This window comes from Pinus tabuliformis, chromosome 8 (genome assembly GCF_031772625.1).
Source record: "Pinus tabuliformis cultivar Carrire ecotype Pingquan chromosome 8, CPIR1, whole genome shotgun sequence".
Taxonomy (NCBI): Eukaryota; Viridiplantae; Streptophyta; class Pinopsida; order Pinales; family Pinaceae; genus Pinus; species Pinus tabuliformis.
Genome location: NC_142294.1, coordinates 1275232537 through 1275247516, shown reverse-complemented (window position 1 = coordinate 1275247516; position 14980 = coordinate 1275232537).

Sequence of the window (14980 nt, the reverse complement as noted above, 5' to 3'; positions counted from 1 at the left end):
GCTTACATATATTTTCTGTCCCTCTCTATATCCATTATTGGACGCACAGGTCCATCACACATATATTTATATGGAAACATTGGATCGGATCACTGTGAAGGATCCGATCACATCCTTTCCTTGAATCACTCAACTAAAGCCCTAAAGCTCGTTACAGAATACATATGTGGTAGTTTACATTAATAACAAGTCTTCGAGAGACTTATCAATTCCATCATTCGCTCTGTTTTAAAATAGAAAAGTCCTCTTATTCAGCTCGATGGTCCACGTCCTCTCTTTGCTCCGCTTTGGATTCTTCATTCAATTAAGAGTGTTGGATGCTCTTTCATCAGACTTCCAAAGTATAAAATATTCATTATCTTCTGATCATGTGTCTTCTGATCTTGTATTCCTGGATCCCACACTTTGTTCTGTAACTGTCCACATGCTTTGTTCCCTTGTCGCTGCTGTACTTCTTCTATCTTTTGCTCCATCTTCTTCTTCTTATCAATTAGATTCAAGTTCTGATTGATCTTTCTTCATGTTTCTATCATTTCCCTCCATTTGGATTGCTTCATCATCAACTCCCACATTTCTTCAATCTCTGTCTCCAGTACATCTTTGGACTGGTCCATCTTCTGCTTCATATTTCTGCCTCCTTCTCTTTGTTTCAGATTGCTGTTGCTGGCTTACTTTTTGTTCTTAATTTTCTCTTGTTCCAATTGTTTTGCTTACTTTGACTTCTATTTTGCTTTCTCCAACTTTTTCCTTGGTTGCTTTGCTGACTTCTCTTTTACTTGCTGCCTTCCTATCATCCTTACCCTCTTTCATGATTGAATCATGACCGTTCAACACTCTCTCCAGCAATTGCATATCATTGTTCCATGTATTTAATTCATCCACAGAGTTTTCTTCTCTCATCTTTATTTGGATGCTCAACTGTGCCAAATTTCCTTCAGATGCTGCAACAAAACCTACACTCACAAAACACTTGTTAAAATTAAAAACATAAGGCTGTTGTGCCTTATCTTCCTTTGGCAAAAATTCAACTTGCTGCATTGTTTCTTTCTCCTCTATCAGCACATTAGTATGCTGATTTGAATTCTCAAAAGAACTCACGAGACTGTTAACTAGTCTCTCCTCCACATCATTTTCTTCAATGATATCTCTCTGCTTTTGTCCACTGTAGTGAACTCCTTCTTTTTCAGTGTCAATCTGTTGGACTCTCGTTATCACCTCCTTTGTCTTGTGACTATCATTCATGATAATTATTTTGTCTTCCTTCTTCAACAATCTCTCTTGAACATCTATCCTCTGTCTTTCCAATTCCCTTCTTTGAAAATCTAATTTTCTATATAACTCAACAATTTCAATTGGAGTAGATTTTGGAAATTTCACACAGTTCTCCATACCTTCCTTTGTTATGGATAGATCATCAGATGTCCTTTCTCCCTTTGCTAAGTCTTTTGGATAGACTTCTTCTTCCTTAACATCTTTCAGTAGATGTCATTCTTCTTCAGTAACTGTCTCAATAGCTTCCATGGCTATTTCCACTGTTCCTATCATCTTAGTGAACTGATGATCCTTTACTATGTTTTTAGCTAACATATTCTCTTTTTTCAGCACATTTTATCTTGCTGTCCCTCTGTAACTCTTTCCCCAGAGTTATCCTTGCTTCACTATCTGCATTAGCATTCTCCTGTATTTGTTTTTCATTAATAACATTAATCAAACTTATTTGATTACCTTTCTTAGACAATATTTCTTCATTCTTCATCAGAATAAGATCCTGATTCTTCACCTCCATGACAACTTCTATAGACTCATCCATAGACCTTTTCTTCTATATGCAGTCAAATTCCTCCTCTTCTGAGAAGTTTTCTTTGCCACCTTTTATTTCCTGATGATCATCTCCTCTGAAGATATCTTCAAAAGGTTCCTTTTCTCCTGTAATACCTGCCATCATATACAAACTATTAGTTTTAAAAACATAAGACCCTGTGGTCTCGCTTAATGCTTCAGCCATCATATCTCCTTGCTGTTCCAAGTTCTCTTTATGACTCAGAAATCCTTCAATGGTCTCCTCTTCAATCTCCTCAAGCCCTTCACTTGGTTGATTGATATCTTTCCACAACTACATATGAGACCTATCTATCTCATCTTATTTCAAAACAAAATTTAGATTATGCTTGTCTTCTTTCTTCTTCATGAAAATATCAACAAATTTTCCTTCACTTGTTTCACTTGTAAACATACACAAATTGTCAGTTTTAAGACCATGTGACCCTTGGGCCTCACTTGAAGGTTCAGTCTTCAAGTCTTAATCTTCACTTTCTCCCAGAATTTCTCCTTGTTCTGGTTCACAAATGGACTCTTCCATTCCTAACTCAACTTCCTTGAGTTTTTCCATCAGCCACTTCACTTTCTTTTGCTGTAGCCTGCTCTGTCTCATGCCATTCCATTGGCCTCTTCCTCAAGACCCAACTTAGTCTCTGGCTTCCTCAAGCATTCTCCTTAATGCATTGAGTTGTTATTTTAATTCAACAACTTCTTTGTCAATTTCTTCTTGACTCATCCTCTTGCCATTTTCTTTGGCATACTCTTTCTTATATATTCTGCTGTGGCTTCTCTCTAAACCTCTGCTATGACTATCAGTAGTCATCTTCTTCTCTTCTTTCTTCATGAGTTCTTCTGCAACAAGCCTCTGCAACAGCTAGTCCTCCTCACTGTAATCTTACCTCACTAAGCTCTCCTCACTCAGTCTTTTGGTAAGCATAGGTCCTCTGTCTCGAACCTCCTCTTGAGCAACACATTTTCTCCTTCTAGGCTTCTGCAATCTCTCACTCTCTCTTGAGAACACTTCAGCTGTCCTCTTTGTCCAATCTCTTGTTGGATTCTTCAGGTTCACTGCCACTTTCCTTCAGAGTGTTTTCCTTCTCTGTCTTCAAGAACACATCTGGTTCTCCTCTCACAGCTTCTCTTGCTATCACCTGTGCATTAGTATAAAAACATACATTCTTAATTTTAAACAGAACATACTATCTCACCTTCAAGATCTCAGCATGATCTTGTTTCACCATTCCACCTGTACTTTGAATGGATTGTCCTCTGTTTTGTTTCCAAGTCCTCTTTGATTCAGAACTTATATTAAGCAATCTTGCTTTCTCTTTCCTTTAAGGAATCCTCTGTTGCTGTTTACTCCAAGCCTCCGCTGGAGCTACTACAGCCTCCCAAGAACTTCAAACGTTCCCTTACAGTCTTCTATTGTAGCCTTATGTACATTACCTTCTTCTGTGGACAAACTCCTTTTCATAGGAAATCTTTTCCGCTCTGATTTCAAATCTGCTCTGATTACAAGTTTTCTCTGATACCACTAATGGTGCAGGTTAACACCCACGAATACCCACAGTATGCAAGAATATGCATAACACAAATTTCCCAGGTATTTGACTCTACAATGGAGTTAAATCTTCAAACCTTGAATGGTTAAGGCCCTCTAAACAGTTCCTTTGTATCAAAACACAATCACCCCACCAAACCTTTCTATTGGGAATCAAAAAATCTTCAGAATCCTTTATATAAACCATAATATATATATATATATATATATAACCATTCCCCTTTCATAGCCTTGGTTACATATATATTAATACACAAAATCCTTAATGGCACTAATTTTCCTTTAGAAATCTTTTACAAAGGAAATATCGCCCAAACATACCTTCCTCCGCTTTTATATGGATTCTGCATAGTCCTCGAGGTTAGACCTCATCGCAATCGACATTCGCTCCTATCGCGGGCACACCACACATATATGGTTGCATCACCCCTCTGACTCCGACATATGACTATTGGAATTGTTAAAACACTGCTTAAGCCTTAAACCACCTGCAACACTTTAACATGAAATACATCGCATACATGGGAAAACCTGCTCAAACACATATAAGGCGGATCTCAAATCTTATGCACCGACACTTATAAATGTCGTCGGGTCCAGGTCTTCGCTATACTCACTAATAGTGCAACTCTTTCGTTCTCCGATAAGCTGACACCTCCGAACTCCGATCGGCTATCGCTATATCAGTTCGGGCGATGTCGAAATATCGCTATCGACCCTTCGCTATACAACGTCGCCAACCATTTGGCCTCTTCAATATGCGATATGCCGATATTAATCTCCACCGTCCATTTCAATCACTGATCCAATGGCTATTGACATGTTTCTGATTGGCCTGTCGGTGTTCCACTCCTCTGTGCTTGGCTTCTACGATTACTTCGATATGCGCTTAAGTCTCAGCCATTGATCTATGAGATCTAATGGCTGTTGAGCATCTAACACTTCACTTCTCCGCGCAACCCTTTTACTTGGTTTTTTCACATTTCTTCAAGTTTTCTTTGTGGTTCGGGTTTTCTAAAGGTTCTAGTCTTTTGTTCTTTCGCTGCGCGCTCTTCCTCCTGGGCTTAACTTTGCCTGCTCCTTTGATTACTATTACTTCAAAGCAATTCTTGATCCTTCAAATGGATTCAACCATCCATTGCAATTCCTTCAAATCATTCTTCTCCTCTGTAGTTCTTCAAACTCTGCCTTCTGCTTCCACTGCTCAGCTTCTTCTGAGCTGAACTCCTGAGCGAACTCTTGCTTCGCACTTCTCTCCAAAGCTACACTTTGACTCTTCACTTGGATTCAATGACCCTTTATGATTCTCGTGAATCATTCTCTCCCTTTGTGTCCTTCAGAATTCTGCCTGTACCTGTACAGGGCCTACGAATTCACAAGTAATTCATTTATGAAATACTCTTCAACACATACTGACACAGTCAGGATAAAACTCTGTATATATATGTAAAAACACAATATTACATTCAAGACTCCTTGGTCTCGAACAGGCCTAATCTTCTGCTATCAGTGGCCTCTCCCTTTTGACTTTGCCGATAGGCTTACATATATTCTATCTGTCCCTCTCTATACCCCCTATTGGATGCAGGTCCATCACATATATATTTATATGGAAACATTGGATCAGATCACTGTGAAGGATCCGATCACATCCTTTCCTTGAATCACTCAAGTAAAGCCCTAAAGCTCGCTACAGAATACATATGTGTAAGTCATGCTTTTCCACTTGCCACTCAAATTACATAAACAATTCCGCCAACGCGATATTATGCCTTCGTCTTCAGCGATGTAATCTGGACCATTGATCCATGTGATTAAATGGCTCCTGTGCATTCTCACCCACTTCCTACTTTACTTAAGCTCGCTTGGTTTTGATGGAATCTATGCTTAATTCAGTTCCTCTGCCATTTCTCTGTTACGACGCGCACAACACTCAGGCAACAATTAACTATGATAATTTGGATTGCCATCGACCCTTTCAGTGGTCTATGGTCAATCAACACACTTGTAAACGGATTTAAACCATTCATGGATATATACAACATAACTGAAATATACAGGCACACAGAAACCCAGTAATACACAAATATTATATTATACACAGTACGATTACAAGCTAAGGCATTTCAGCCTTAGAACAAGCTCTCCTTTGACTACATTATATCTATCTTTCACAGTTTACTGTCTATTCCTCTATATCTCATATATTGAACGCACAGGTCCATCACACATATATTTATATGGAAACATTGGATCGGATCATTGTGAAGGATCTGATCACATCCTTTCCTTGAATCACTCAACTAAAACCCTAAAGGTCACTACAGAATACATATGTGGCAATTTACATTAATAACAAGTCTTCGAGAGAATGATCCATTCCATCATTCGCTCTATTTTAAAACAGAAAAGTCCTCTTATTCAGCTCGATGGTCATCGTCCTCTCTTTTCTCTGCTTTGGATTCTTCGTTAAAATAAGAGTGCTGGATGCTCTTGCATCATATGCATCTTCATCCAATAGTCACTTTGGAGGCGCTGGCCCCTTCAAGGTACAAGTTAACTTTTATATTCCTATATTTGAGGGCCAAATAAATGCAGATGCTCTAGATAAATGGTTAAATATGATGGAAGGATATTTTTTTGTCCATAATTTCTCTGATAGAAAATATTACTTTTTCTATCATAAAGGCCACCCCCCATGTCAAGGACTAGTGGGAAACTTACTGTGAGCAAAGGGATAGGGAGAAATCCCCACTATTTTTGGTCGAACCTTCTTGGGAATCCTTCCAAGATGATGTCAAGGAATAGTACTACCCTGTTGGAATGAAGAAAAGTACATAAAATGGACCACACTATGACAAGAAAGGGACCAAGAAGTACCATAAATAACGAACATCTTTCATACCCTATGCACAAAGCTGGGTATTAAGGATTCTGAGTGACATTTGGTGCTCAAGTACCGTGGTTATTTGCACAAATACATTCAAGTAGAAAGGGATTTCTTGGACATCTCCTTGCTTGGTGTATCATATTGATATGCTATCAAAATCAAGCATCAATTTAAATAAAAGAAGCAAGACTTTGGATTTGTGAATCTAAAGTAGGGTAAGAGCACCCCCAAACTGAAGAACAAAGGAAAAAACCAAGGAGGAACACCTCATGATAACCCATCAAAACCGCAGGAAAAGAATAGCAATGGAAATACAAAGAAAGACACATGAAAGTGGTGTGAGTTACACAAGATCGCCATTCGCAACACAAATGAATGTCATGCAGAGTAGTCATTAGTGACTGAGCTAAAAGCTTCAGAGTCAGATGTAGGTTTCAAATTTGAGAAAGAACCCAATAAGGCGAAAAAAGTCATTGATGCTAAACCTAGCGCCAAGTTTTCCACCACCAAGGTGAAACAAAGTGAGCCCAAAGATCTAGAGGAAGGTGATCATATCTTACACTCAGAGATGTGGGTGAAGGGTGCTCCACTAAGGTTCATTGTCGATAGTGAGAGTCAAACAAACCTCATCTAAACAAAGGTCATTAAGAGGTTGGGCTTGTTGACAATAAAACACCCACATCCATACACCATTAGATGGCTCCACCAAGGGTGAGATCTCCATGTCAGCCAACAGTGCCTCTCATCGTACAACATCAAGAATTTACTAGATGAGGTAGTGTGTGATGTTTCTCCCCTTAAATTTTGTGATGTTTTATTAGGACAATCATACTTATGGAGGTTTCATGCTGTGAATAAGTCCAGACCTCATACTGTTATTATTACTTTGGGTAGAAAGCTATACATGATATCGAATATAGCCCTGCCTATTGCCACTTCTTCAATCTCGCTAAGCAATGCAGTAAGATCATTTCCCAGAATAGGAAATTTGTTTCCTTCCTGATTCGATATCAAAGTAAGGGGAAGATCCTGGCCACGTCCATGGCCTCTAGAAAGGGATCCTCTGCGTAGTATAAGCAAGTGGATAAGGTTGTGGAAGAGTGTAGGGACATCTCCTCACCCATGGGGAACCTTTACAATGTCATGTTAAGCATTTGATCAATTTCAATTGGGATGATGCACCTCTACGTAATGGGCCAATCTATCGCTGCTATCTTTTGGAAAATGAGGAAATCAAGTGGTAGATCAAAGAATTGCTACAAAAATGGCACATCTGACCAAGTTCCTAACCTTGTGGGAGCCCAATTATACTCGGACAGAAGAAGGATGGAACCTAGAAACTTTTCATTTATTATCAAGCTTTGAACAAAATCACCATAAGGAACAAATAACTGATTCCATAGATTGATGACCTCCTTGAATAGCTCAAGTGCGCTATGTACTTCAACAATATTTATTTGAAGTCCCACTATCACCAAGTTCCAATAGAACCTGTTAGCACTCCAGGAAACTCTCCTAGGTTGTAGCTCGGAGATGCCTGGTAACATATAAATCTTCAATATCGTTCTCAGAACTATTGGAATGGATGATGGTTTGGATCAAGTCAGATGACTATTTCAACTCTGTTTTCACTCAAGACATGCATGAACATCCTCAGCTTGACAAGGCTTTATACCAATAATGCTTAATAGTTTATAGATTCAATGAATAGGTGGGGAATCCTGATTGTACCAGCAGATACATACATAAACACATACGAATGGCTAGCTACAGAAAGTAAATAAAGCTTGAAAATCTAATTTATCAATGCAGAGATAAGATGACAGTTATCTGGCATTAGACACAGAAGAAAACATGAATAACCTATTCAAGTGCAAGCTTAGAATAGAGGAGAAGATGGCGATTGAACATGTAACAACAAAAGAAGCTTGTATTACTGGAATGAAGATGAGACGCTGGGAGGAACAGAGTATCCACAGTCTCCAAAAGTTGAACCCTTGTTTCTTCTAACTTTCAGCCATTTATAGGCTTTTTACAATGCTCTCGGGCTCTCTGAGGCTCAAGATGTCTTAATCTATACCCTCTATTTTCTTAACTACTTGATGCCATAAACAAACATGAGCTCAGAGGTCTATTTTTATAACAACTCAGTAACCAAATTCTAGTAATTTTGTCGCGCTGTTAGGTGGCTCACTCATGCCAGCGACGTTCCATAACCATTTCTGTTGGTTCGACTGCATCGTGCTGTGGATTTTTCCCTTTTTTAGCTTTCCATCTCTCGGCCTCTGTCCGCTCGAATCCCTCTTCTAGCATTAAATAATCATTTCATAATGCCTTAAGGGGAGGTGGCCACCTATTCTGCAATGGATGAGTGCATTGGGCCTTTGAAATCCCTGAAACGGCTGCTTTCTGTTAACACAGAGAAATGCATTCAAACTGTGAAAATCCGCCAAAAACACTGTTCACCCAGACTTCAAATGTCCTCAAATCCGGTCTATTCTCCTATCGGGTCCGCCTGTGAGTCGCTATCGCATGTCGCAAATGGCTTGTCCCTTTGTATTTTAGAAATACATTAAAACACTAAAAATCCCATAAAAATGGCCTTGGGCGGATTTGAAATGACATACAATAGCCTTACGGAACCCTTTCGGGTCTGGTTTATTGCATCGACGCTTCTATATAGGTATAAGCCTCGCTCCATTGTGTTTCTCTGATTGTGATATCGTGATGTGATTGATTGCAATCGCATATCGCGATAACCCTGGGCCATTTGGTGAGCGCTCTATTATTGCGATTTGCCGATTAGATTTGGACCGTTGATCGGCCAGATTTGACGGCTATTGTGCCAAGTTGCTGTAAGCCTCCGCTAAGCCTTATTTCACTGTTTTCTTGTGTTTTTCGCCTCCCGATAGTGTTTTTCCACCTGTTTGAAGGTTCCCCTTATGCGACAGTTTTGATATTTTGAATGATTTTAAGAAGATTTCGAAGACTTAGAGAGTGTTTTGGATCTGTTTGGATCAGCACCTCAGGGCTAACACTGGCTCCTTCTGGGGATGAAAGCCTCCCTATGAGGTTTCAAGAACTGCAGACTACTGCCTTTCCAGTAACAACCCAAACAAACTTATCTCCTAGTGTTCCATTGGGCATGGAGTTTATTTGCATAGAAAACAAAAACTGAAAAACCTATTACAATATTAAGGCCTTAAAGCCTCATATGAAGTAAAGTTTCAAAAATCGCCCATTGATTGGGCCATCAAAAACACCTTCCCCCTCCAAATTTGTGCAGAATAAAAATATTGTTCATCTGAAATTGAGCAATGACAAATGGTCCCGTCCATAAGGCATCAAATTTACCAAGGTTGCCCTTATTTTCCTTCAATGCATCCCATTTGAGAACCCAGTCACCAACCTGAAAACTGTCCATTTTTGCCTTCCTATCAAAGGTTTCTTTGATTTTCTTCTGATGAATTCTTAACTTCTCAACCAGTTGTTCTTTGATTTGCTGTAATTCAACAAAGTTACTCATTCTCCTCACCATGCTGTTCTCTTCATCTTGTTCTTCTTGCAAGAATTTGGCCACAGGAAGAATTAGCTGGATAAGAAAAACAACATCAATGCCATAAACCAGCTTAAATGGAGAATTTCCTATGGACTTCTTGTTGGTAACTCTGTCAGCCCATAGTGCAAACTTCAACTTGGAATCCTAGTTCTTTTTGTTGTCCTCCAACAATTTTTTGATTATCCTTACAAGACTCTTGTTGGATGATTCTGCCAGGCCATCGCCTTGAGGGTAATATGAGGTAGAGTGCACCAATTGAATGCCCATGGATTCACACATGTCCACCAATTCTTCTGCCATAAAAGCTGCTGCATTATTAGTGACTAGTTTGGTTGGGCAATCAAATCTAGTGAAAATATTCTCATTCAAGAACGTTATGATAACTTGATGATTAGCATTTTTAGTGGGTATAAACTCAATCCATTTGGTGAAATAATCAGTGGCTACCAATATCCATTTGTGATGGCCACTGGAATGTGGATTAATCTCACATATGAAGTCCAAGCCCCACTGCTCGAAGGGACCATTGGTGTGTACTGGCTTCAAGGGCAGAGATTTTAGCTGTTGTCTTCCTGTAAACCTCTGACATTTGTCACAAGAATTCACAAAAGAAAACACATTAGAAAACAGAGTAGGCCAATAATACCCAGCTCTCATGATCTTGTGGGCTGTGGTTCTCCAATAACGATGCCCTCCACAGATGCTAGAACGAAATTGGTGCATGAATTCCACAGATTGTCCTTTGTCTAGACATCTCAAGAGGATCCCTGATGGGTCTTTCCAATAAATTAGGTTTTTATTAATGCAGAATTTGACTGATCTGAGCTTAATGGCCCAAGCTTGACTTGAGCTAAGCTCTGGAGGGACTTCTAGCTCCTGCAAAAAATGAACCACACAGGAATACCATTCACAGGTGGCTAGATTTTCAGCCAAAGACTAATTTTGCTCTTGCTCTTCTGCTTCTTCCTCTGTCTATTCACTGCCTGAATTTGAACCCATGCAATTGATGTCTAACAAACTGCAATTTTCCTCATCCATAAGCTTAGACAAGCCCTGGCCTTTTACAAGATTGGTGGGCTTCACCTCTATGTTGAACTCTATGAATTTTGCAATCCATTTAGCTCTCTTTCCATCAATATCTGGCTGAGTTAGGACATCTTTTATTGATGCTAAAGGTACATACGCAACCACTTTGGAATGCAGAATATAAATTTTGAATGCCTTTAAAGATTTTATGAGAGCACAAGCTTGTTTTTCAATAAGGTCATACCTTAGTTCAACGTCACTCAGAGTTTTGCTGAAAAAGGCCATAGGGTGTTCTACGCCTTCATCATTTTTCTGCAATAGAACTGCTGCAAGTGTATCATAAGAGGCAAAAGAGAAGATATAAAACTCCTTGGTATAATCTGGGCTGATTAGAGTGGGAGCTTCCATGATAGCTTGTTTTATGGCTTCAAAAGAGCTTCTTGCACCATCTGTCCATTTTATTTCTGATCCTTTCTTCAGCATGGAAGTGATGTGCTTCACTAGCTCTGCAAAGTTTGGAATAAACCTCCTGACAAAGTTAATCTTTCCCAGGAAAGATTGAATGTCCCTTTTTGACCTTGGGATGGACAATGTCTGGATTTCTTGAACTCTTGTTGGATCGATCTTCACACCTTCAGTAGAAACAATATGTCCTAGAAGTTTGCCTTCTTCTAGGGAAAACCGTGACTTCTTTGGGTTCACAGAAATTCCAAACCGTCTACACTTTAGAAACACCTTCTTTAAATGCTGCAAATGGTCCTTGTGACTGCTGGAAAATACTGTTATGTCGTCTAGGTAAATAAGGACAAATTTGTCCTTCTCTCCCACAAAGGCTATGTCCATGGCCCTATGAAAAGTAGCCTGAGCATTCATCAGTCCAAAAGGCATCTTGGTGTACATGAAAGTGTCCCAAGTAGTAGTGAAGGCAGTCTTTTCTTGATCTTCTGGATGTAAAACAATCTGATTGTACCTAAAAATCCATCTAAGAAAGACATGACTCTATCCCCTAAAACTTTTTGCAGCAAGTGTTCCATCTTAGGCAGGGGTTAGTTGTCTTTTTTAGAGCATTTGTTCAGATTCTTGAAGTCAACACAAAACCCGATTTCTCCATTCTTCTTTCTTACCACCACAAGGTTAGCTATCCACTTTGAATACCTTAAGGGAACTATGATCTTGGAATCCAACAATTTCTTTATTTCCTTTTCAATCAAAGGCAATAAGAGAGGGCTGATAGGTATTAATTTCTGCTTAAAAGGGATGGTGTTCTTCTACGGTGGAATCTTATGCTGAATGATGTTGGTGTCATAGGTCTTAAGATCACTGTATTCCCAAGCAAAAATATCAGCAAATTGTTTCATCAGGGTGCAATACTCGGAACTTTGGGCAGAAGACAAGTGAGTGGACAGATTTATGTACTTTGGATGGGCTGGACTCCCTACATTATGTCTATGAACTGTAGACTCATTTTATTTTTTGGCAGGCTTATAAGGTACATCATTATGATCAAACAACTTCTCTAGGGGCACCAATCCCTTGGGTATATGGTTACTAGGCAGTTGAACAATGCTATCCTGACCAATCTCGTCCTTTAGATTGGACTAGTTGCATTCTTCAATGGTTTTGTTTTCTTGGTCAATGTGCATTTCATAAAATTCATCAATGACTTGTAAAAACCTATTAATTTCATCATCATCTTCAAAAAATTTCGAGTATTTGACATTGTTAGGCAGAGATGGTCTATATTTAACCTGAAATTCATAAGTCAATTTAGGAGGCGAATAATGAATAAACTTGCTAGCAGACACAACAAGGGAATCAACAAGCTGGTTCTTCATTCTAGGGATGTAAGAAATGCTGAAACTATTAAAAGAACCCGTGAGCTTCCATACCTCATCTCTGTATGCTTTCAGCCTTGGATGTTTTTCTTGGAAAGTTTTGTTCACCTGCTGAATGATAAGGTCTCCATCTCTGAACACCTTCAGATCTTTGATGCCCATTTCTTTAGCAGTGTTTAAGCCGAATATCAAGGCTTCATACTCTGCTATGTTATTTGTGAGCTGAAAATTTAACTTGAAAGATAAATGAATGCATTCTTGTGTGGAGGATACAAGGACTACACCTGCCCCTGTGGCTTCCTTAGAGCAAGCTCCATTAAAGAACATGTCCCAGATTTGTGGGCCTTCTTCCTCTGTGATTTGGCAAACTGGTTCCCTAAGCTGCATAAAGGCCAACTGGGATTCTTCAATATGAAGAATATAGGCTCCAAAATTAGTGTCGATAGCATAGATGGGATGATTAGTGGGATTCCTTTCATCATTGATGATATAAGCCAACTGAGCTTCTCTGTATAATCTCCTACTCTCACCTCCAAAAACTGGGACAATATCATAGGGCAGATCATTTTGCAATGTTCCACCTAATCTCTTGATCCAACCTCTGGAAAGCAACATGCCAAACTTGGGGGGTACATCTGCTACCACAATATCCATCATCATGCTCTTCATGGGTAGCTGAGATAAGGTGATGGCTAGGTCCTTGATTAATCCCAAACATTTCACTTTTCTAGAGTCAAAAGAAAACAGGTCATGATAAGACTTGGTAATGTCAAGACCCAACTCATCCATGACAGCCTTGGGCATTAGATTATGGCTGGCTCCTATTTCTAGAAGGAAGTTTTGAAGGATTTTGTCATGAATAGTCAAAGAGACATATAAATGATGGGGAGTTATCATCAAAATTTTCAATCATTGGGCTAAGAACAACAACTGGTTCATCGTCTTGTAGATTTACATAGTTAGTGGAGGCTTGGATGGCTTTAGGCTCAAGGGCCTCGAGGATAGATCTCTTGAAGGACTCATTCTTCACTAGTTCAATAAGAGGTATAGGTATGCTTAGCTTCTGAATTTTTGATTTAAAACTGAAAGGAGAAGGCGACTTGTCAATGCCTCTTACCTCGTGAGCTGGAGCTTTGAGGATGATGGGATCAACTGCAATTCATTTCTTCTTTTTAGCTTGTTGTATTGCAGGGAAAATAGTTCTCTGAACATGAGTTTCCTTGGCATTATTCATCTTCGACCTCAAATCATATCTGTGTCGATCATGTGTTTGCAAAACAACTTCACCATCCCACTCTTGGCTGATTTGGTCATTGAATAATGACTTTTCATAGGCAGCTGAGGTAAAAAAGGAGGCATTGCCTTTGTCTTCTAGACAATGGATCTCATCATATTCTTCAAACTGCTCTTCTTCCATGACTACATTCTAGAAAGGGGTCTTCACCCTTTTGTCTTCATTGGCATCTTTGCTTCTTTGTAGAATCTGCAATTGCTCATTAGTTCTTCTATGTGGATTTGGATTTCTAGGAGCAAAGGTGTTAGGAACTCTTCCTTTCCCAGGGTGCTACTCAACCTTTAATTTGGAGATTTCAGAGGCTAATGATTCTATCATCTTGGTAATTTTATCTATCTTGGGATCTGAAAATGATTAAGATTCGCCCCTTTATCTCCTTCTATCAACATTCCCCTTGAGCTTCTCTGCAGCCATGATGTTTGATTCTACTTCCAAGGCTGCATCCTGCATATCGGCCAAGGTAGCACATCATCTCTCCCTCAATAGTAGAAAGAAGTCAAAATCAAAGGCACTGGCATAGGTGAGTTTAGCAGAGGTAGTGGTGGGTTTTACTTCAGCTGGTATCTTGCTGTACATGCAGTTAAACCTCTTATTAAAATCAGATAACAACTCAACATTTTCTCTCTTTAAGTTCCCAAACTCGGTGTGGTAGTAGAGTAGATCCTTCTTATCCCCCCAATTCTTTAGGAATGCTTCATCTAAAGCCTCAATATCTGCTATAGACCTTGGGGTCAGTTCTCTGAACCATTTTCTAGCCTCTCCATATAGACTTTGGACAAAGACTCTCATCCATACATCATCTTCACTAATGTCCAGGTTATCAGCATAGCTATAGAATGATTCAAGACGTTCCTCAGCTGTAACACCTTTAGTCCCAGTGAACTTAGGCCTATACTTCTGATATTCTCTAGTAGGCCTGGCATTAAAAGGAGTGGGTAGTACTAGAGGTCCATACCTAGCAGCTATGATTCTTTCCATTTTGGTAGGTGCTTGTGGT